The following is a 21,739-nucleotide window of genomic DNA, read 5'->3' on the forward strand; positions in this document are numbered from 1 at the left end:
AGTGAGGTAAATATTAGTATTCCCCTTTGTACTGTGGCACAGAGAGGTACCACAATTACCTGAGGTCACACAGCTCCTGAGTAATAGAGCCAGGATTTGATTCCAAATCATCAGAACCATATTTAATTATGGCCTTGACTATACATTTGAATAGAGTTGACCCTGAACAAAGTCGGGGTTACAGGCACCCATCCTCAGTGCAGCCCTCCTTACAAGTGGTTCCTCCATAGAAGTGGTTTCTCCAGTATCCACAGTTCTGCACCATGGATTCAACCAACCATGCATTGTGCAGTATTGTAATATTTACTATTGAAAAATATCTGCATAAAGGTGGATCCACACAGTTCAAATCCATGTTGCTCAAGGGTCAGCTGTATATTTTAAAAGATCTTTTGATTAATAATAATGATAATGGGCTTCCCAGGTGGCACTAGTGGTAAAGAATCCCCCTGCCAATGCAGGAGACATAAGAGATGTGGATTTGATCCCTGGGTCGGGAAGATCCCCTGGAGAAGGGCATGGCAACCCACTCCAATATTCCTGCCTGGTTAATCCCATGGACAGAGGCAGCCTGGAGGGCTAACAGTCCATAGGGTTGCAAAGAATCAGACACGACTGAAGCAACACCACACGCGCATGAAATAATGATAATAACAATTATCATGAAATATATTTTAAAACATTTTTTGAAATAGTAATAATGATAATATATATGTGTGTTTATATATATATTTGGCTGCACCACCAAGAGACCTATGAGATCTTAGTTCCCTGACCAGGGATCAAACTTGTGCCTCTTACAGTAGAAGCATAGTCTTAGCAGCTGAGTGCCAGGGAAGTCCTAAATTTTTTAAGCATTCAAATATATCTTCCAAACTTTAACCCAGTGGAGACAATTTATATTCTAACTTAAATGGCCAGATTAGCATGTAGTGTAGACCAGAGAATAAGGCATATTGGAGCCACCTCTGCTAAATTAGAGCTGGAGTGGAAGACTCAAATGTTTACAGGGCCAAACAACAAGGTCCTACTGAATAGCACAGGGACCTATATTCAATATCCTGTGATAAACCACAGCGGAAAAGAATATGGAAAAGAATGTATGTACATATATGTATAACTAAATCTCTTTGCTGTACAGTAGAAATTAGCATAGCATTGTAAGTCAACTACACTTCAATAAAATAATTTTTTTTAAAATAAAGGTCATATGTAACTAACAAAAATAAAATGCTTACAGGGCCAGGTGTGCAATATTGGTGGGTAAGGTGGGCTGGTGCAATAGGCGGTGGTGGGGACTGTGGCAAAATGGGAACGGAAAGCATTGTTGAGAAGGGGCAGCCAGGACTAAGCTCCAGGCAGTTGAGACTGGGGGTCCAGCAATGGCGGATCTTCTAAGAGAGGCCAGACATTGATTTTTAACAGCAACCAAGAAAGTGAAAACAGAACAGAAACACTAAGTGCATAAACCAAAACTTATCTGTGGGTCAGACCCAGTCCCTGCCCACTACCCTCTAGTGACCTGTTTTTTTTTTTAATCACTACTTGGTGCTTGCTTCAGCAGCACATATACCAAACTGGAAAAAGATAGAGAAGATTAGCACGACCCCTGTGCAAGGATGATGTGCAAATTCATGAAACTTTCATATTTTGGAGAGGGGATATATGTAACATATAGCTGACTCACTTTCTTGTACAGCAGAAAAAACACAACATTGTAAAGCAACTAAACTCCAATAAAAAAAGAAAAAAATAATACATGCAAAAAACACTTAAACATTTTAAAAATTGCTTTTTGAAATTGTGGTATATTCATACAATGGAACACTATACAGCAATGAGAATGAACAGACTCCAGTTGTAAAAAATACGGATGACTCTCTCAAACACAAGCCAGATACAAATGAATATGCCCTGTATTCTATGAAAGTTCAACAGACCAAAATAACCTAGAGTGTTAAGGGTCAAGATCATGGTTACTCGGTAGAGAAGTGAGCTGTGAATGACTGAAAGAGGCACAGGAAGGCTTGGGGGGCTGGCCAGGATCCCTGTCTTCATGTGGGTGCCAGGGACATGGTGTTCTCTTTGTGAGGATTACTGAGCTGTACGCTTAGGCTTGGTGCACTTTTTAAAAATGTATGTTGTATACTTTAATTATATAAAAGTTTTAAAACATACATATACACAGACTTTTACCATTTGGAAATATTTCTCTGGATGAAGCAGGATTGTGCTTGAATACAAAGGAAACCAAATGCTGGAATAATTGACTTCAGAGGCTGGGTTTCCCTGTAGAAAGCCTCTGAGAGCTCTTTGTTGGGTATATAAAAAGAACACATTGTCAGGAATGCCGTGATTCGAAATTATGGCATTCAATAACACAGCTCCATGTTTCTCAAGGATCATTTGTATATCAAGAACTGTGCTGAGAATCCTGTCGGGGTGTTTGAAATTATAAAATAACTCTCTATCTCATTTCTATATCAGGCTTCCATGGGAAAGGGGTTTCGTGGCTAAGAAAATACGAGAACCTGAAGGTTGAGCTTCGAATATCCTCTGCCTATCAGAAGCAGTGTCCGGACAGCAGGATGTGTCTGGAGGCGATTCAAGGACAGGGATGATGGGAGGGGAGTGTCCCTGTAAGGAGGGAGGCAGGGGGAGGGGAGGCTGCAGCCATTCCTCAGAGGGCGCGTCTCCATTTACAAAGGGCCTTTCTCTCCTTAGTCATCTCTTCAGCAAACACGTCCAAAGGGCCCACTCCGTGCCAGGTTACAAGCATGCAAGTTAATCTTAGAATCACAAAGACGGGACTCCTAACACTGCCAAGACACCATCAGAGCCTGTGACTGGGACCCTCGCTGGGCTCCACCCACCTCCCAAACAACCCAAATGGACCCCTCCTCACCGCCTCCGCCCCTCCACCTGCTCCTGACCTTAACCATCCCAAACTCCATGGGCACCACCTCACTCACCTCCCTGCCCCCTCAGGCCCCTAAATAGCTCTCCTCAGAGTGTTTCTATGAAACACAAATCAGAAGATGCTCACTCCTGGAGTTCCCTGGTGGTCTAGCCGTTAAGGAATCAACTGCCAATGCAGGGGACACGGGTTCGATCCCTGGTGCGGGAAGATTCCACTTGCCGTGGGGTAACTAAGCCTGTGTGCCACAACTACTGCAGCTCACGCGCCCTAGAGCCTACGTTCCTCCACAAGAGAAGCCGCTGCAATGAGAAGTCCACAAACCGCAACTAGAGAGTAGCCCCTGCTTGCTGTAACTAAAAGCCCACATCCAGCAGCGAAGACCCAAGGAAGACCCGGCACAACCATACATAAATAAAGAAATAAATTTTAAAAAGAAATTTATTTATTTAAATTAAAAAAAAGACGACGCTCACTTCTATCTTAGCCAACTCGAAACTTATACCCAGGCCACAGAGAGTGACATCGGAATTCCTTCCACAGCTCCCAGGCCCCACACTGATCTCCTCTGCTCCCCTCTCTCCAGTAACGCAGGTCCAGTTCAGGGCCATTGCTCTCACCATTCTCTCGGCTTGGACATCTCTTCTCCTACCTCTTCAAATGTCTGCTGATTCTTGGTTTTTTTTTTGAGACTTTTTGATGTGGACCATTTTTTAAGGCTTTACTGAATTTGTTACAACATCGCTTCTCCTCTATGTTTTGGATTTTTGGCTGCAAAGACTGTGGGATCTTAGTTCCCTGACCAGGAATAGAACCTGCAAAGCTGGGGACAGGAGAATGGCGGGCAGAACCATCCTGGGTGATGTTTTTGAATTTTATACCATGTGCTTATTCAAAGATTATTAATCTAAGCAGAAGTATCTCCCTCGGGAGGCCTCTCTGGAAAGTGACCTTTTCCAGTTACTTCCTCTTACAGTGCTCTAATTCTCCTTTAGGAAGTGTTTAATACAGTTTGTAACTGCCTTGGGTTTTGTTTTGGTTTACTTTAACTCTCTTAAATTTATTTTATTTTATTTTTGGCTGCACATGGAGTGGTTCCCTAGTTGTGGTGATCGGGGGCTACTCTCTAGTTGCAATCTGCCGGCTTTTCATTGCAGTGGCTTCTCTTTGTTGCAGAGCAAGGGCTCCAGGGACACAGGCTTTAGTAGTTGCAGCTCACAGGCACTAGTGCTCAGGTTCAGTAGTTGTGGTGCTCGGGCTTAACTGCCCCACTGCATATGGAATCCTCCTGGACCAGGGATGGAACCCATGTCTCCTGCATGGGAGGTGGACTCTTAACCACTGGACCACCAGGGAAGTCCTTGACTCTCTTTTCAGTTTATTTCTATCTCCCTGTCATGAGCACAGGGACTTTGCCTGTCTTCTCTACCACTTAGCACAGTCTGGGCAGACAGTAGGTCTTCAAAAAATGTTTATTGAATAAGTAAAGAAGAGAAGGGAGGGAGAGAAGGAAGGATGCCTGGGATGATAATGGAGTTACCCAGGCAAAACTGGGGCTGGGAGCATTGGGGTTTGAGGACCTGAAGAGGGTCAGGCTGATGGGACTGGAGATGTGAGAGCCAGAGAGTGAGGCAGGCAAGATGATATCCATTTTACACGTGAGGTGTCTAAGACTCAGAGAGGGCAAAGGACGTGCCTAAGTCATCCAGGAAGCCAGGATCTCAATTTGGAATCTAGGTCCCAATTCAAGATTAAATAGAATCTCATAGTGTTTGAGCACTTATGTGCACTGACTTATGAGTTGGATGTTATTATCACTTCCTCATTTAACCGATGAAGAAATTGGGGCACAGGGTGGTTGAGTGACTTGCCCTGGTCACACAGGAAGTAGCTGAGCCTAAAGCCTTTCCCTGGCTCTCCTGGGCTCCCAGGTTCCACCTCCCAGTCTTCCCAAGCCTCTGGCCTCACAAAAGCCCCCACTTAGCCCCTGGAGGAGCTGTGAGTTCAAACCCTGACCTGCTCTAGAGCTTTGGACAAAGCCAGGAAACTCTGTGAAATGCTCTGGGAGCTGGGTTCCCCTCAACTCCAAACTGAAAGAAGGCAAAAGTAGCCCTGCTGTGAGAAAAAAGTGATAAAAATAATTATACGACTTGTTAAGTGATAAAAAATAATTGTAGGGCTCCTGGCAAACAGCCCAAGCCGTAGAGATACTGTCTAATGATAGCAGGAATTTATGGCTCTGTGGGCCCAGCCTTTTTGAGGCGGGGGTGATAGGAGTTGGGGTCACAAGTGGGGTCACAGGCAGAAAACTCCCAGCAGCCCCTTCTTGGGGTGAGGCCTGAGCCCCTCCCCTACCAGCCTGGGCAGTGATTTCTGGGGCTCTCTGACAGCCACACCACCCAGCCCATGGGCCCATTAGTCATCCATCTGGTTGTGGCTTGGGTGTCTTGCCACTTGCCTCTTTAAAAACCTATAAACTAGAGGACTTCCCTGGTGGTCCAGCGGCTAAGACTCCTCACTTACAAAGCAGGGGGCCCGGGTTCAATCCCTGGTCCGGGAACTAGACCTCACATGGTGCAACTAAGATCCATGTGAGAAAACCCTATGAACTATTAGCACTTTACAGTGACTTGGTTCAGTCACTAATTCTCGGGGTCCTGGGGGAAGGTAGGGAACAGCTTTTGGAGGTGGAGTGAGATTCTGAGGGCACAGTGACCTGTTCCTCCTGCATCAGAGGACGTTTCCTGAGGTCCTCATCTGTGCCTACTCTAATGTGGCCAGGGGGAAGGTGATGACTAGACACTGACTTGCCCAGGGTCACAGAGTGCCCTGCCAGGGAACATCAGGGCTGGGCAGTGAGTTCCAGGTCTAAGGACTGCAGTCTCCCCGCCACAAAAAAGACTGGGAGTGGCTTATCCCTAGAAGCATTCACAGCTAATTCTTAAAGACATCAAATTAGAACTCTAGTTGTTTTTATGAAAAACAAAATCTATATACCACAAAAGCTCAGAGAAGCATGAAGAAGAAAATTCAAAACACTGACGTTTTACCACCCAGAGGGGAAAAAAAAAAACACCAGTAGCAGAAGTGGCAGAGCTACGGGGTCAAGAGCACAGCCTCTGAGGCCAAAGTGGCAGATCCAGGTGGCAGCTCTGTGCTACCTGAGCAGCCTGCTGCTGCTAAGTCACCTCAGTCGTGTCCGACTCTGTGCGACCCCATAGACGGCAGCCCACCAGGCTCCACTGTCCCTGGGATTCTCCAGGCAAGAACACTGGAGTGGGTTGCCATTTCCTTCTCCAATGCATGAAAGTGAAAAGTGAAAGTGAAGTTGCTCAGTCGTGTCCGACTCTTAGCAACCCCATGGACTCCAGCCTACCAGGCGCCTCCATCCATGGGATTTTCCAGGCAAGAGTACTGGAGTGGGATCCTGAGCAGCCTAGAGAGTATTAACTCTCTGCCTGCACAGTCGTCCAAGGCAGCACCTGCCACACAGTGCTGTTAGGAGCACTACTTCCAGAGCACCTAACACAGCACCCACACAGAATGAGTGCTGCTACCTAAGTGACTGTTCCATGAATCCTTCTCACGCATGCTCCATACATACAGCTACACCCGTGAACTGTATTTTTAAATATACTCAATGAGATAGTCTAGGCATCTTTCTACATCTTTAAGTTCATTTATGTAAGAAAGGCTTTCCATTTTTCTACAGTAATCAGAACTTTTAAATTAATTAATTGACTTAGTAATTTATGGGCCACACTATGCAGCATGTGGGATCTTAGTTCCCTGACCAGGGATCCAAACCGCGCCCCCTGCAGTGGAAGTGCAGAGTCCTAACCACTGGACTGCTAGGAAATTCCCTGGAAGGAAGGTTTTGATTTAAGAGCTGAGCAGCTTACACATTCAAAAGCCTCTTCTGACTGCAGATTCCCACCAATATCCCTTCAGAGGTGTTTGTATCTGCAGAGAGCTTTCTGAAGATGCCCGAGGCAATTCTGTGCAGAGGTATGGAAACTAGAGCCCACAGACAGCAAATAACATGCCCAGGTTCACAAAGCTGGGACTTGAATCTCTCACATCTGGACTCCAGAAGCAGAACTCAAGACAGAAAAATTCGCGCTGAGAAATCCAGGACGGTTTTAGAGTCAAATGGATGTGACGCTGAATTCCTGTTCTGCCAGTACCAGCTGTGTCACTCCGGGCCAGTCTCTTAACCTCCCTGAGCATCAGTTTTCTCATCTGTAAAATGGGGCTGCTGAGCCCCATTACACACCGTTGCCATAGAGATTGCTGTGCTCAGTTGCGTCTGACTCTGCAACCCCATGGACTGTAGCCCTTGAGGAGCCCGTAGGCGCCTCTGTCCATGGAATTTTCCAGGCAAGAATACTGCTGTGGATTGCCATTTCCTACTCCTGGGGATCTTCCTGACCCAAGGATCGAACCTATGTCTCTTACATCTCCTGTATTGGCAGGTGGATTCTTTACCACTGTGCCACCTGGGAAGGCTCATAGAGATTGCTACTACCTGGGTATTAGCTGTTGTTTCTGGAACAGTAATGCCTGTGGGGCTCCATTGTAAGTGCCTTTCAGACACTGTACCACATCACTAATGAGAGGCCCAGGTAAAGCATACAGCAGGCAAACAGCACTATGAGAGCCCCGAGGATGTATATTTCATAACAGGAGGGGCTTTGGCTCTTCTGTTCATTGTGTTACTTCAAGGCCTGATGCATAACAGGTGCTCAAAAAAATTGTTGATAAATAACTAATTTAGCCAGTATTGATGACAATCAGCTTTGTGACTTACCAGGTATGTGACTTTCAGCAAGTCTCTTAACACCTCTGAACTTCAATTTTCCCCTAGGTCTAGTGGGTACCATGACACTGGCAACATTCCTCAGGTGCTAACTCTAAGAGATGTATATGTAATATCTCCTTTAACCCTTACAAGACCCTTTGAGGTACTATTACTAACCCATATTAAAGTCAAACCAGCTGAGATTAAGTCACTTGGTTAAGGTCGTACAAGTAGTAAGAGGTGGACCTAGGATTCAAATCCCTCAGGACTCTGATGCCAGAGTACACTGCTTAACACTATCTAGGCTCCATTTCTGAGAGTAACCCTTCCTTCTTCTCAACAATACAAAGAATAAATGTATCAAGATACATTCATGGAATGGAATACTACACAGCAATGAAAAAAAGAGTGCGTTATAAATAACCAAAACAATGTAGGCGAATCTCACAATTATGTTAAAGGGAATTATTATGTTTTGTGCCTGGTACAAAAGAGTACTAGAGTCATCAAAAAAAAAATATAGGATATTTGGTTAAATTTGAATAATTTCAGATAAACAATGAATTTTTTTAGTATAAAAATATTCCAGCTGAGCTATTTAAAATCCTAAAAGATGCTGCTGCTAAAGTGCTATAGTCTGTGCCAGCAAACTGGGAAAACTCAGCAGTGGCCACAAGACTGGAAAAGGTCAGTTTTCATTCCAATCCCAAAGAAAAGCAATGCCAAAGGATGTTCAAACCACTGTACAACTGCGCTGATTTCACATGTGAGCAACATAACGCTCAAAATTCTTCAACCTAGACTTCAACAGTATGCGAACAAAGAACTTCCAGATGTACAAGCTGGATTTAGAAAAGAGGAACCAGAGATCAAATTGCCAACATTTGCTGGATCATAGAGAAAGCAAGGGAATTACAGAAAAACATCTACTTCTGCTTCATTGACTATGCTAAAACCTTTGTGTGGATCACAACAAACTGTGGAAGATTCTTAAAGAGAATTCCCATACCAGACCACCTGACCTGTTTCCTGACCTGTCTCCTGAGAAACCAGCATGCAGGTCAAGAAGCAACAGTTAAAACTGGACATGGAACAACAGACTGGTTCAAAACTGGGAAAGGAGTACATCAAGGTTGTATATTGTCACCTTGCTTATTTAACTTACATGCAGAGTGTTTCAAGTGAAATGCTGGGCTGGATGAATTACAAGCTGGAATCAAGACTGCCAGGAGAAATATCAACAACCTCAGATATGCAGATGATATCACTCTAATGGCAGAAAATGAAGAGGAACTACAGAGCCTCTTGGTGAGGTTCGTGAAAGATGAGAGTGAAAAAGCTGCTTAGAAATCAACATTCAAAAAACTAAGATCATGGCATCTAGTCCCATCACTTCATGGAAAATACATGGGGAAAAAGTGGAAACAGTGGCAGATTTTATTTTCTTGGGGACCAAAATCACTTCAGATGGTGACTGCAGCCATGAAATTAAAAGTTGCTGCTCCTTGAAAGAAAAGCTATGACAAACCTAGACAGTGTATTAAAAAGCAGACATCACTTTGCCAACAAGGTTGTATAATCAAGGTTATGGTTTCTCCAATAATCATGTACGGATGTGAGAGTTGGACCGTAAAGAAGATTGAGTGCCAAAGAACCGATGCTTTCTAATTATGGTGCTGGAGAAGATACTTAAGAGTCCCTTGGACAGCAAGGAGATTAAACCAGTTAATCCTAAAGGAGATCAATCCTGAATATTCACTGGAAGAGCAAATGCTGAAGCTGAAGCTCTACTATTTGGCCACCTGATGCGAACAGCCAACTCATTGGAAAAGACCCTGACGCTGGGAAAGATTGAGGGCAGGAGGAAAAGGGGGTGACAGAGGATGAGATGGTTGGATGGCATCACTGACTCAATGGACATGAGTTTGAGCAAAGGGCTTCCCTATAGCTCAGTTGGTAAAGAATCTGCCTGCAATGCAGGAGAGCCTGGTTTGACTCCTGGCTCAGGAAGATCCTCTGGAGAAGGGATAGGCTACCCACTCCAGTATTCTTGGGCTTCCCTTGAGGCTCAGTTGGTAAAGAATCCACCTTCAATGTGGGAGACCTGGGTTTGATCCCTGGGTTGGGAAGATCCCTTGGAGAAGGGAAAGGCCACCCACTCCAGTATTTTGGCCTAGAGAATTCCATGGACTTTGCCAGATGGGGTCACAAAGAGTCAGATGCGACTAACTGACTTTCACTTTCACTTTCTGGGAGATAGTGAAGGACAGAGAAGCCTGGTGTGCTGCAGTCTATGGGATCACAAAGAGTCAGACAGGACTTAGCAACTGAACAACCACAATGTCCCATAGGAAATTCAAATTTAATTGGCATCCTGGATTTTTATGTGATAGACCTGGCAACTTGAAACATTATATATGTATAATTTGATTTATATGAAGTTAAAAAAACACACAAAATGAATAAATGGTGATAGAAGTCAGGATAGCAGTTGCCTTGCGTGGGGGTGAGTGGAAATGTTGTTAGAAATGTTTCATACCTTGATCTGGGTGGGGGTATCTGTGTATGTACACTTGGAACAGTTCACCAGGCTGTACACGCAGTGCTTGCACATTTTACAAGATATGTGAATTGTGACTTCATTAAAATATTTAAAAAATTCTGAAGAGCAATATACCCTATCTTTAAAATCTTCGGTAATAACATAAAACTAATGAGGTGCTTAAGTTTGTGAGTCTGTTAGCACATTCTAGGAGCTCATAGCAAGAACTCAGTAAACAGAAAAGTGAAAGAAAGTGAAGTCGCTTAGTCATGTCCGACTCTTTGCAACCCCATGGACTGTAGCCCACTAGGCTCCTCCGTCCGTGGGATTTTCCAGAAGCCACTGTTAAATTGAAGATTGGCATTATCATCACCCTCTTCTGTCATCTTCTTTAATGCAGATTGACTGGAGCGCCCCCAAGTGTCTATCTTTTGTCATAGCACCTCAGTTACTGCAAAGAACATCCTTTATCCAAGCTTGGAGTCTTAATTCCCAAGGGCAATGCTTTGCTCTCCTTTTGCTCCAGGATCATATAAGAAAGTACCAGAATCCACATGAGACCAATGGGTCCCAAGTCCAACTCCAGTCTTGTCTACGATAGCCCCCTGAAGTGCGTCAGAAGGAAGGCAGAAAGGGATGCATGGGTTTGCCTCTCTGACTCACTGTCAAAGCGCAGTGACAAACAGCATCCTGTTTTATAGGAACTCTCATGGTAAACCAGTCTGTCCTAAAGGAAATCAACCCTGAATATTCGTTGGAAGGACTGATGCTGAAGCTGAAGCTCCAATACTTTGGCCACCTGATGTGAAGAGCCAACTCATTGGAAAAGACCCTGATGCTGGGAAAGACTGAAGGCAGGAGGAGAAGGGGGTGACAGAGGATGAGATGGTTGGATGGCATCACTGACTCAATGGACACGAGTTTGAGCAAGCTCCGGGAGATGGTGAAGGACAGGGAAGCTTAGTGTGCTGTAGTCCATGGGGTCGCAAAGAGTCAGACACGACTGAGCAACTAAAAAACAACAACACATGGTAATATTTGAAAGTAGCATTGGAAGGGCTTTCACATTAATAATAATCACAACTTCCAGTGAGCTAATCTCCTGTGCAGGCACCATGATGAAAGATATGTATCCATTTTCCCCCTTAATCTTAAAATGACCTGTGAGGCATATATTGTTTTGTAGCCTGCTTTTTTCCTCTCAAGAGTACACTTTGGGCATCTTTCCATGTCAATAAATATAACTGGGGCGGTAAGTACTTGATTCAAAGGCTGAGAAACTTAAACAGTCAGCAGCCACTGCCCAGGTGAAGATCAATAATAGTTAACATTTATTGAGTGCTTTATTACACACCGGGCCCTATACTAATTGTTTAACATGAACTATCTCTCATTTGATCCTTGAGGCAATCTCGAGGTTGTTGTTCAGTCGCTCAGTTGTGTCTGACTCTGCGACCCCATGGACTGCAGGCACCAGGCTCGAAATAGCTTCTATTATTATTCAGATGGGAAAGCTGAAGGTCAAAAAGGTAAACCAACCCTCCAAGGTCAGACAGCTGGTGCAAATGGCCAAGCTGTGATTCAAACCCAGGTCCATCTGATTCTGGTGCTGGGCTCTTGACCAGGAGGACAATAGTGGTGAGGACCCAAGGGAAGATTCCCACGTGGAGAAAAGGAGCCACTGACAAATCCTGAAGGCAGGGAGGAGGGCAGAATGAGCCAAGTCCACTGGGGATTCGGTTTCCGAAAGCCACAGTTCTTGGAGGGAATAAGAAGGCTTCCTGGAGGTGGACTGATTCTATGAATCCAGCCCAGAAAGGAGGCCTTTTAATAACTCCTGAGTAATTTATCAGCTCCTGAGTGATTTCAGCCCAGACATACAGGGGTTCAAATCCTAACTGTGCCACTCTCAGTTTAAAAAAAAAACCCAGCATTACTGAAGTATGACTGATAGACAATAAATGATACCTATTTAAATTGTATAATTTGATGAGTGTTGACATATGTATGTACCGCGAACTCAACACCACAATCAAGATGATGAACATTTCCACCCCACCAGAAGTTTCCTCAGGCCTCTTTATAAGCCAGCTTCTCCTCATCACATCCCCATTCTCAGGCAACTATGGTCACCACAGGTGACTTTCTTTCACTGTGGATTGCTTTAAAGTCTCTGGAATTTTACAGAAATGACATCATACAGTTTGTACTTTTCTGTCTGACTTCTTTCATTCTATTTTGAGATTTGTCCATATTGCTTACATATCAATAACTTCATATATTAGCAATAAAAAGAAACTAATGATATGTATGGGCTTCACAGGTGGCTCAGAGGGTAAAGAATCCACCTGCAATACAGGAGATGCATAGGTTTGTTCCTTGGGTCAGGAAGATTCCCTGGAGGAGGGCATGGCAACCCATGCCAGTATTCTTGCCCGGAGAATCCCAAGGACAGAGGAAACTGGCAGGCTACTGTCCATAGAGTCACAGAGTCAGACATGACTGAAGTGACTTAGCATGCAGGCACTCACACATATCTACTCTTGTGACATGTATATACATACAAACACATATATAGTAATCCATATATCTCAGTTTGTTTATCCCATGCTCCTGTGGATGAACATTTTTTCCCCAGTTTTTTTGACTATTAAAAATAAAGCTGCTAAGAACATTCATGTACACATTTTTTAGTACCCAAATGCTTTCATCACTCTTGGGTAAATAAACCTAGGAGTATCTTTGCTGTGCGTGCTAAATCGCTTCAGTCATGTCTGATTCTTTGTGATCCCATGGACTGTAGCCCACCAGGCTCCTCTGTCCATGGGATTCTCCAGGTAGGAATACCGGATTGGGTTGTCATTTCCTTCTTCAGGTGATCTTCCTGACCCAGGGATCGAACCCGCGTCTCCTGCATTGCAAGTTGGATTCTTTACTCACTGAGCCAATTGCTGGTTCATATATTAATAAGTGTATGTTTAACTTTTTAAAAAATGTATTTATTTGACTGTTCCGGGTCTTAGTTGTGGCACACAGGATCTTTTTCAGTTGTGGATGCAAACTCAGTTGCAGCATGTGAACTTCTTGGTTACAGCATGAGGGACTTAGTTCCCTGACCAGGAATTGAACCTGGGCCCCCTGCATTGGAAGCATGGAGTCTGAGCCACTGGACCACCAAGGAAGCCCTATATTTAACTTTTTAAGAAACTTCTGCAAACTATTTTCCGAAGTAATTGTACCATCTTGCATTTCTGCCATCAGTGTATGAAAGTTACAGGTGCTATCGTCAGTCTTTTCAATTTTAGCCATTCTAGATGTACTAGTTTTTTCTTTTTTAACCTATGGACCCCATAGACAGTTTCTCAGGCTTTCTGAGCCTCTGTTTTCTCATGTATAAAATGGAGATAATCATGTTATCTTTGATAGGTGGCTCAGCAGTAAAGAATCTGCTTGCAATGCAAGAGACGTGGGAGATGAGGGTTTGATCCCTGGGTTGGGAAGATCCCCTAGAGAAGGAAATGGCAACTCACTCCAGTATTCTTGCCTGAAAACCCCCATGGACAGAAGGAGCCTGGGGAACTATAGTCCATAGGGTCACAAAAGAATCAGATGCGACTGAGCACAGCAGATCAGCAAGTTTGAAGGGTAGTGAAGACATAGTGAAATGGCACAAACAGAGATAAGCACACAGTAAGTGCTTTGTAAAAGGTGGCTATTTTATTACAAGGGAACCCCAGCCACTCTATGGTCTGGTGACGTATCCCAAGACACAGCATCCTCAACTAGATGCTAACGACTGCCTCCTTTGCACTGAGTCAGTGCTGTTAGTGTGGAAGAATAATAATCGTGGCATTGATGGTGCCAGGCACTATTCTTGGTGCCTGTGTGTGTTTGATCCTTACAAAGCCCCGTGGAGTGGGTGATTGTTTTCTTCCATTTTACAGATGAGAAAACTAAGTTGTAGTAGCCAGATACTGGTCAAGGCTGCACAGCAGTTCATATGATTGTGCCGGGTTTCGAACCTAGGTCAGTCTGATTGGGGGTCCACAGGTCTTGTAACGAAGGAACTGGCTCAGGACTAGCAAGATGGCCCCATCGTAGAAGCGTGTCTCGGGCTTCTCTGGCGGTCTAACAGTTACGACTCTGTGCTTCCACTGCAGGGGACAAGGGTTCTATCCCTGGTTAGGGAACTAAGAGCCCACATACCATGTGGCACAGCCAAAAAAATGAAAAAAAAAAAAAAGTTTTTAAAAGAAGGAATAATAAAATTAATAACTGATAATGATACATGCATGCATGCTAAGTCACTTCAGTCATGTCCAACTCTTTGTGACCCTATAGACTGTAGCCCCGCCAGGCTCCTCTGTCCATAGGATTCTCCAGGCAAGAATACTGCAGTGGGTTGCCATCCCCTCCTCCAGGGAATCTTCCTGACCCAGGGATCAAAACTGAGTCTGCTGCATTGCAGGCGGATTCTTCACTACTGAGCCACCAGGTAAGCCCAATTGATAATAAAAGGTATCTTAAAAAATAATACAACGAGACTGGGCTGGGCAGGCTCTTTGGCTGGTGCTGGTGGGGAGGGGGTGTCATGTCTCATGCCCCTCCAGTCTCCTCACCATTCCGGGCCCTGTTTGGGAAGTACTTCAGCCTGGCTGCCCGCACCTCCATGCAGTCATGCTGACTCAGGTTAGAAAATCAGTGTGTGACCAGAAAAACACAGCTGGGCTCTCACCACTTCTGAGAAATCCACACAACCAGCCCACACCATGTCTTCATCTCGAGTCAGAGAGCTGACCAGCTCTATATTGGGTCCTGATTCTGAGGCTCTTAGGAGCAACAAGTTTGGCTCGCAGAGAAACAAATCTCTGGCTCACTGGGGCCATGGATCACAAGCTCTGTACGACCCCCTCATGGGGTCAGGCATGCCTGGCACCTGCCAAGCCCCTGACTTCTCCCAGCCTTGGTTTGGACACTTGTCAAGCTAAGTCAGGCTCTGGACGGCTGGTTGAGCACCCATGACCTCACACTGGGTCAGATCCATCAGGTGAGCATCTGGTTAAGTGCAGGGAACATTTTGTTCTTCAGAATCACAGGGCCAAAGAGTTTGAACCTGCCCCATTCACAATTCAAACCCCTGACACGGCCATCTCCTTCAGGTAAGTTCCTTCACCGCTCTGAGTTCCCATCTGCCAAATGCAGGTTAACAAGTTTCTCCACCTTCCAGGACTGTTGTGAGATTCAGGTAATGAGTGTCAAGGGATGGCACAGACATTGGCAGACACTCAATAAGGGGGAGTTATTACAAATGGGGCACTGAACACCAAATAGAAAACAGTAAGTTATACATACAGTGGATGAGAGCCACTGGGGAGCCAGGCTGCCTGAGTTCAAAACCAGGCTGCTCCATCACGTTCTGTGCGGCCATGAAAACCTTTGTGAGTCTTAGTTTTCTTCTCTGTAAAATGGGAGTAATAATAATAGGGTTATGAGGATTTAGTTAGATTCCATATGCTGGGAGCAGTGCCTGGCACATAATAATCACTTAATAAGCATTAACTATTCTTGATTAGCCACATAAGTTAGTCTTGACACTGAAATCACACCGGTAAGGGTGTTTGACAGGATTAACAGGGAGGGGAACTCATATTTTGTGAGTACCTTCTATGTGCCTGGTGCTCCCAGAAACCATATATTCAGAGATGTGTATTTGTACATACATCATTAACTCGCAGCGAGGTGGGTGCTTCTACTTTCATTTTTTCAAAACTTTCTATTGTAAAAACAAACTACAGATGCAGAAAATCATGCAAATTAATTTTGTATCTTAGTGAATTAGCACAAGGAAAACGCTCTTGTAAGCACCACCTGGGTCACAAAACAGAACTCTGCAGTCGCCCCAGAGGCCCCTCTGTGTATCCCATCCTAATCATAGCCCCTCTCCCCACAAATAGCCACTTACCTGACTTTCATAGTAATTATATCCTTGCATTTCTTAATGGTTTAAACATCCAAGTGTGCATCCCTAGACAGTATAATTTTGCCCATTAAAAAATTTTTTTTGATATGTCTTGTAAGCCTCTTATAATCCCGAGTTTCCCTCTATATCTCTTTCTTTCCCTTGCAGTTTATCTGTTGAAGAATTGAGGCTGCTTGACCTGGAGAGTTTCTCAAAGTCTGGATTTTGTCAATTGCATCCTCATAGTACAGCTCAACATGGCCCTTTGACCTCTTCATTTTCAGCAAATTAGCCGCTGGATCAGATCCAGGCTCCATCCCACTGGCATGATTATAAGTGATTCTGTGTTCTTTTAACAAGAAGCATGCACCTGGCTGGAGCTTTGCTCTTTTCTTGATGTTAGCTGCTATTGTGAACAATGGCTAAACATATTAATATATTACAGGTTGCAAAATGGCAATATTGTGTATCATTTAGTTTTCATGTATTTAGAAGTAACAATTTCACAAGAAGATGCTTTTCTTAATCTATTATTAGGTTACTTGGTGGTAGAATTCATATTGGAAAGGCAATATACTTTTTCAGTGCCATCCTCAGAAGATAAGCAATTAAGAGTTTTTGCCAAATACTATGAACTCAGGGACTGAAGCATATTTGATGTTTCAATCAATGGCAAGTATTGTCTTTGATGCAGCTGAAATTGTCCCATCTTCAGTTTGGTTTCCAAGCCCTTTGGATGTGACCTTAGGGCCTTTGATAGCTTCCTTATTATCTGATATGACAAGACATTCCAGGCTTATCTTGTATATTTCCTGCTGCTGATCTGGAATCAGCAGTTTCTCTAGGAGGTCCTTATATTGTTTTAAATAGAAAATAGGATTTCAAGACTAGAATCTGAGTGGTGGGTACCACTAGATTAGTCATTGTTTCTGTGCCATTTTAGTGGCTAGAACTAAATATTTGGTATATACAGATATTTATATACATATGGATACATGTACATACGTGTGTATATTTTATGTATGTATATTGTTGTTGTTTGTTTAGTCACTAAATCGTGTCCAACTCTTTTTGAAACCCCATGGCTACAGCCCACCAGGCTCCTCTGTCCATGGGATTTTCCAAGCAAGAATACTGGAGTGGGTTGCCGTTCTTTCTCCAGGGGATCTTCCCGACTCAGGGATCAAACCCATGTCTCCTGCATTGGCAGACAGATTCTTTACCAGCCACCTGGGAAGCCCATGTATGTATATACACATACATATAAATATGCTTTCTGCATACTGTTAATAAAAACTATGGCCTGTTCTCTGAGGTTTTCTGGCTCTGTTTCCCATCCCTACCTTCATCTAGTCCTTCTGCTCTTTTTTGATTCCCTTCCCAATAGTTTCTCTCCAGCACAGCACCTGCCCTGGAGGACCTGGTGGCTATTTCAAGAATTCAGAGAAGGAACTTTCCTGGTGGTCCAGTGGCTAAGACTCCACACTTCCAATGCAGCGGGCCTGGGTTGGCTCCCTGGTTCAGGGAACTAGATTCTACAAGTGTTCGTATGTAACAACTAAAGACCCCACATGCTGCAGCAAAGATTGAAGATCTCGTGTGCTGCAGCTGAGATCCAGTGCCACCAAATTAATAAATATTAAAAAAAAATCAGAATTTAGGTTGAGGGTTTCCCTGGTGGCTCAGCGGTAAAGAATCCACCAGCCAATGCAGAAAACATGGGTTTGAAGATCCCAAAGGGAGATGTGGGTTGGGAAGATCCCCTGGAGAAGGAAATGGCAACATATTCCAGTATTCTGACCTGGGAAATCCCATGGACAGAGGATCCCTGGAGGGCTACAGTCCATGGGGTCGCAGGGTTCGAAAAGATTAGGACACAACTTAGTGACTAAACAATAACACAATTTAGGTTATTACAAAAATGTACCGAGGCTGGTTCTAGATCGTCTGAGTTTAGAATCACATGCCTTGAAAACAGGCTCCTCCAGCACACATTCAATGTCCGGCTTTTTTCTTCAGAGACTGGAGGAGGCTTAGAGGGCAGGATATTTAGAGTCCAAGACTCTAAACCAGACTCTAAACCAAGACTCAGGGCAAGCTGTCCTCCCTCCAGTGACCTTTCTGTTCTCAAGTGGGGTGGTCATTATCAATCAACAGATATTTCATAACTCAGTGTATCAGAATTCTGCATATGCCACCCCACTGAAGTCTCCCAAGAACCCCCTACACAAGGGACACCACCTATCATTTCACACATGCAGAAACCGACCTTTTCAAGGAGTAGTTCAAAGTCCATTACTTCTGAGGGTCCAAGGCAGAAACTTAGAAGACAGAAGCTCAATTCCCAACTCAACCACAAACTCATCATGTGTGGCCACAGGCAATTTCTTCTCCTTCTCTAAGCCTGTTTCCCATCTTGTAAAAATAAAGAGGCAGGAGAAGGAGGAGGCAGAATAGGCAAGTGTGGGACAAGACTGAGCGACTAAGTACCCACACATCTCGACCTGCACACCTCTCTTTCTGCTAGCAGTATCTGGGATGGCAACCTGGACTCGCTACCACCACAAGAGCTGCTATTTGTAAAAAAAAACACTTACTGTTTGCCTAGCATGGGGCAAGGTGTTTCCTCTCATGAACTTATTTAATCAGCATTTTGCCCACAAGGAATCAGAGCCTTTGGAAATTTGATCGACTTGGCCAAAGTCACACAGCTGGGAATAGGGATGCCAGACTGTGGTAGGCTGAATATTGGCCCCCCTAAAGATGTGCTTGTGCTAGTCTCTGGAACCTGTGAATATCTTACCTGATATGGTAAAAGGAACTTTGCAGATGTGATTAAGGATCTTGAGATAGGAGACATCGCATTTATCAGTTCAGTCGCTCAGTCGTGTCTGACTCTTTGCAACCCCATGGACTGCAGCACATCAGGCTTCCCTGTCCATCATCAACTCCCAGAGCTTGCTCAAACTCATGTCCATCGAGTCGGTGATGCCATCCAACCATCTCATCTTCTGTCGTCCCCTTCTCCTCCTGCCTTCAATCTTGCCCAGATGTAGTGTATGGGGCTTTCCAGGTGGCACAGTGGTAAAGAATCTGCCTGCCAATGCAGGAGATGCAAGAGATGCAGGTTCAGTTCCTAGGCTGGGAGGATTTTCTGGAGTAGGAAAAGGCAACCAATTCCAGTATTCTTATCTGGAAAATTCCATGGGCAAAGGAGCCTGGTGGGCTATATAGTCCATGGGTTCACGTCACAAAGAGTCAGACACGACTGAGCTCGCATGTGTGTGTACACACACACACACACACACACTCACACTTAAAAATTGGTTAAGTGGGTAGATCACATGTTAAATATTCTTACCAGAAGAAAAAATTTTTTAAATTTTTTTAAAGAGGCAGGCAGGAAGATCAGAGTCAGCAGTATATGTGACACCAGAAGTAAAGGTTAAAGTGATTCGAGGAAGAGACTGTGAGCTATGGAATGCCAGCAGCCTCTGGGAGCTAAAGAGGCAAGAAGATGCATTCCCACCCCCATCCCCCCACCCCCTACCCAACCCCAGGTGAAGTCACCAGAGAGAATACAACCCTGACAATACCTTGACTTTAGACTCTCTGACCTGCAGAACTATAAGGGAATACATTTGTGTTGTTTCAAGCCTTTCAATTGTTGTTTCAATTATTACTAAGTTTGTAATAATTTTTAATAGCAGCAACAGTAAACTAAAACATAGATTTGGGGAAAAAAGCAAACAAAAACACAGGACACCCAGCAGTTCCCTGGCAGTCCAGTGGCTGGGACTCCATGCTCTTATTGCTGAGTGGTAGGGGAACTAAAGGGGCTTCCCTGGTGGCTCAGTGGTAAAGAATCCACCTGTAATGCAGGAGACCCAGGAGACACAGGTTTGATCTCCGGATGAAGAAGTGCAAGGCAACCCACTCTAGTATTTTTGCCTGGAGAATCCCTGGACAGAAGTTTGAGGTAGCCTGCAGTCCACAGGGTCGCATAGAGTCGGACACAACTGAAGTGACTGAACATAAACACGCTGGGAACTAACAACCCACAAGCTGTGTGGCATGGCCAAAAGAATAATTTTTTTAATTAAAAAAAAAACGCAGGATGCCCAGTGAAATTTGAATTTCTGATGGACAATAATTTTTAGTATAAGTACATCCCCAAAATTGCATATTTAAAAAGAAATTCTTGTTTGTATGAAATTCAACTTTAATTGAGCCTTCTGTACTTTATCCTAGAAGTGGTCGAGTCAGAATAGGAATGTGTGTGTGTGTGTTAGTTGCTTAGTCGTGTCCGACTCTTTGCAACCCCACAGACTGTAGCCCACCAGGCCCCTCCGTCCATTGGATTCTCCAAGCAAGAACACTGGAGTGGGTTGTCATTTCCTTCTCCAAAAGGAACTATAGAAAGAAAGAAAGTGAAGTCGCTCACTCCTGTCCAACTCTTTGTGACCCCATGGACTGTAACCTACCAGGCTCCTCCATTCATGAAATTTTCCAAGCAAGAGTACTGGAGTGGGTTGCCATTTCCTTCTCCAAAGAGTAGGAATGAAAACTCCTAACTCCCAAGATCCTTGTGCCCCACCCTCAGCCCACTTAACATCTAGCAGAAACTTCTGTGTTCTTCTGGCCCACCTAGATCAGTTCCCATCTCCCTGGGATTCCTCTTGCTCCAAGGGTAAGAAAGGGGCTAGATTGTTTAAGGCCATCTCCTGGATACTGCTTTGGGCTCTTGAGTGCTCCTGGACCACACAATTTCTCTCCAAAAAGTGTTTCACTGTCTTTACCAAGACATTAGTGTTATTCTGCTTGAAAGAGGGACCTAGGATATTGTCTCAAAAACTGTACAAAATATATGGGCGGGGAGGTGAGGATTTTAATGGACTGGGGTCAGAGGCTAGTAAAGCCTTTTTGAGGTTACCACTTTCTGAAACAGACTTCATGAACACCAAAGCAGGAAGCCAATAACTACTGAATCAAGATTCCAGAACAAGAATCACGTTACAAATGAGGGAAAGGAGGCCTAAATAAGAATGGAGACTCGCTCAAAGTCACTTGGCTAAAGACAAACAGATGTCGGTCCCTGTACTGTAGTCTTAACCTTTGGAACAGCCAGTGCTGGCGGCAGCTCTGGAATTCTGAAATGCTAACCCCGAGGTCTAGGTTTGAAGCCCTATACTTCATCGGTTGACTGCGTTTCCCTTTCATAAAATAGCAGGATTCCGTCTGAGAATTTAATGAGGTGACGGGTGTAAGACACCAGGTAACATAATTAATATGTTCTCGGAAAACGGCAGCTCCTTCCCTTCCTTCTCCAGGCCTCAGCTTCCCCGTCTATGCCACCAAAACCTGTGCTTCGAGCCAGCCTCTCCCCAGGCTCAAGATCCTACGCGGCGGTTCCGGCCACCAGGTGGGGACTGACGGCTCGTACGGCAAGGAGAGGTCGCACATGCGCACTCACGTGGGCGGGGCCCCGCCGTCCCACGCCCTGCGTACGTCACTTCCGGC

At 44.5% G+C, this 21,739-nt stretch overlaps 1 non-coding gene across 1 annotated transcript; it reads left to right on the forward strand.

Moving 5' to 3' along the window:
- The first annotated feature begins 1,548 nt into the window (after positions 1-1,548).
- On the forward strand, positions 1,549-1,654 carry LOC145533564 (U6 spliceosomal RNA). The gene has a single exon (XR_014074166.1). It is a non-coding gene; the product is annotated as a U6 spliceosomal RNA (small nuclear RNA).
- The last annotated feature ends 20,085 nt before the right edge of the window (positions 1,655-21,739 follow it).

The sequence above is a fragment of the Giraffa tippelskirchi genome, chromosome 13 (assembly GCF_054371585.1).
Source record: "Giraffa tippelskirchi isolate mGirTip1 chromosome 13, T2T-mGirTip1v1.2.pri, whole genome shotgun sequence".
NCBI lineage: Eukaryota > Metazoa > Chordata > Mammalia > Artiodactyla > Giraffidae > Giraffa > Giraffa tippelskirchi.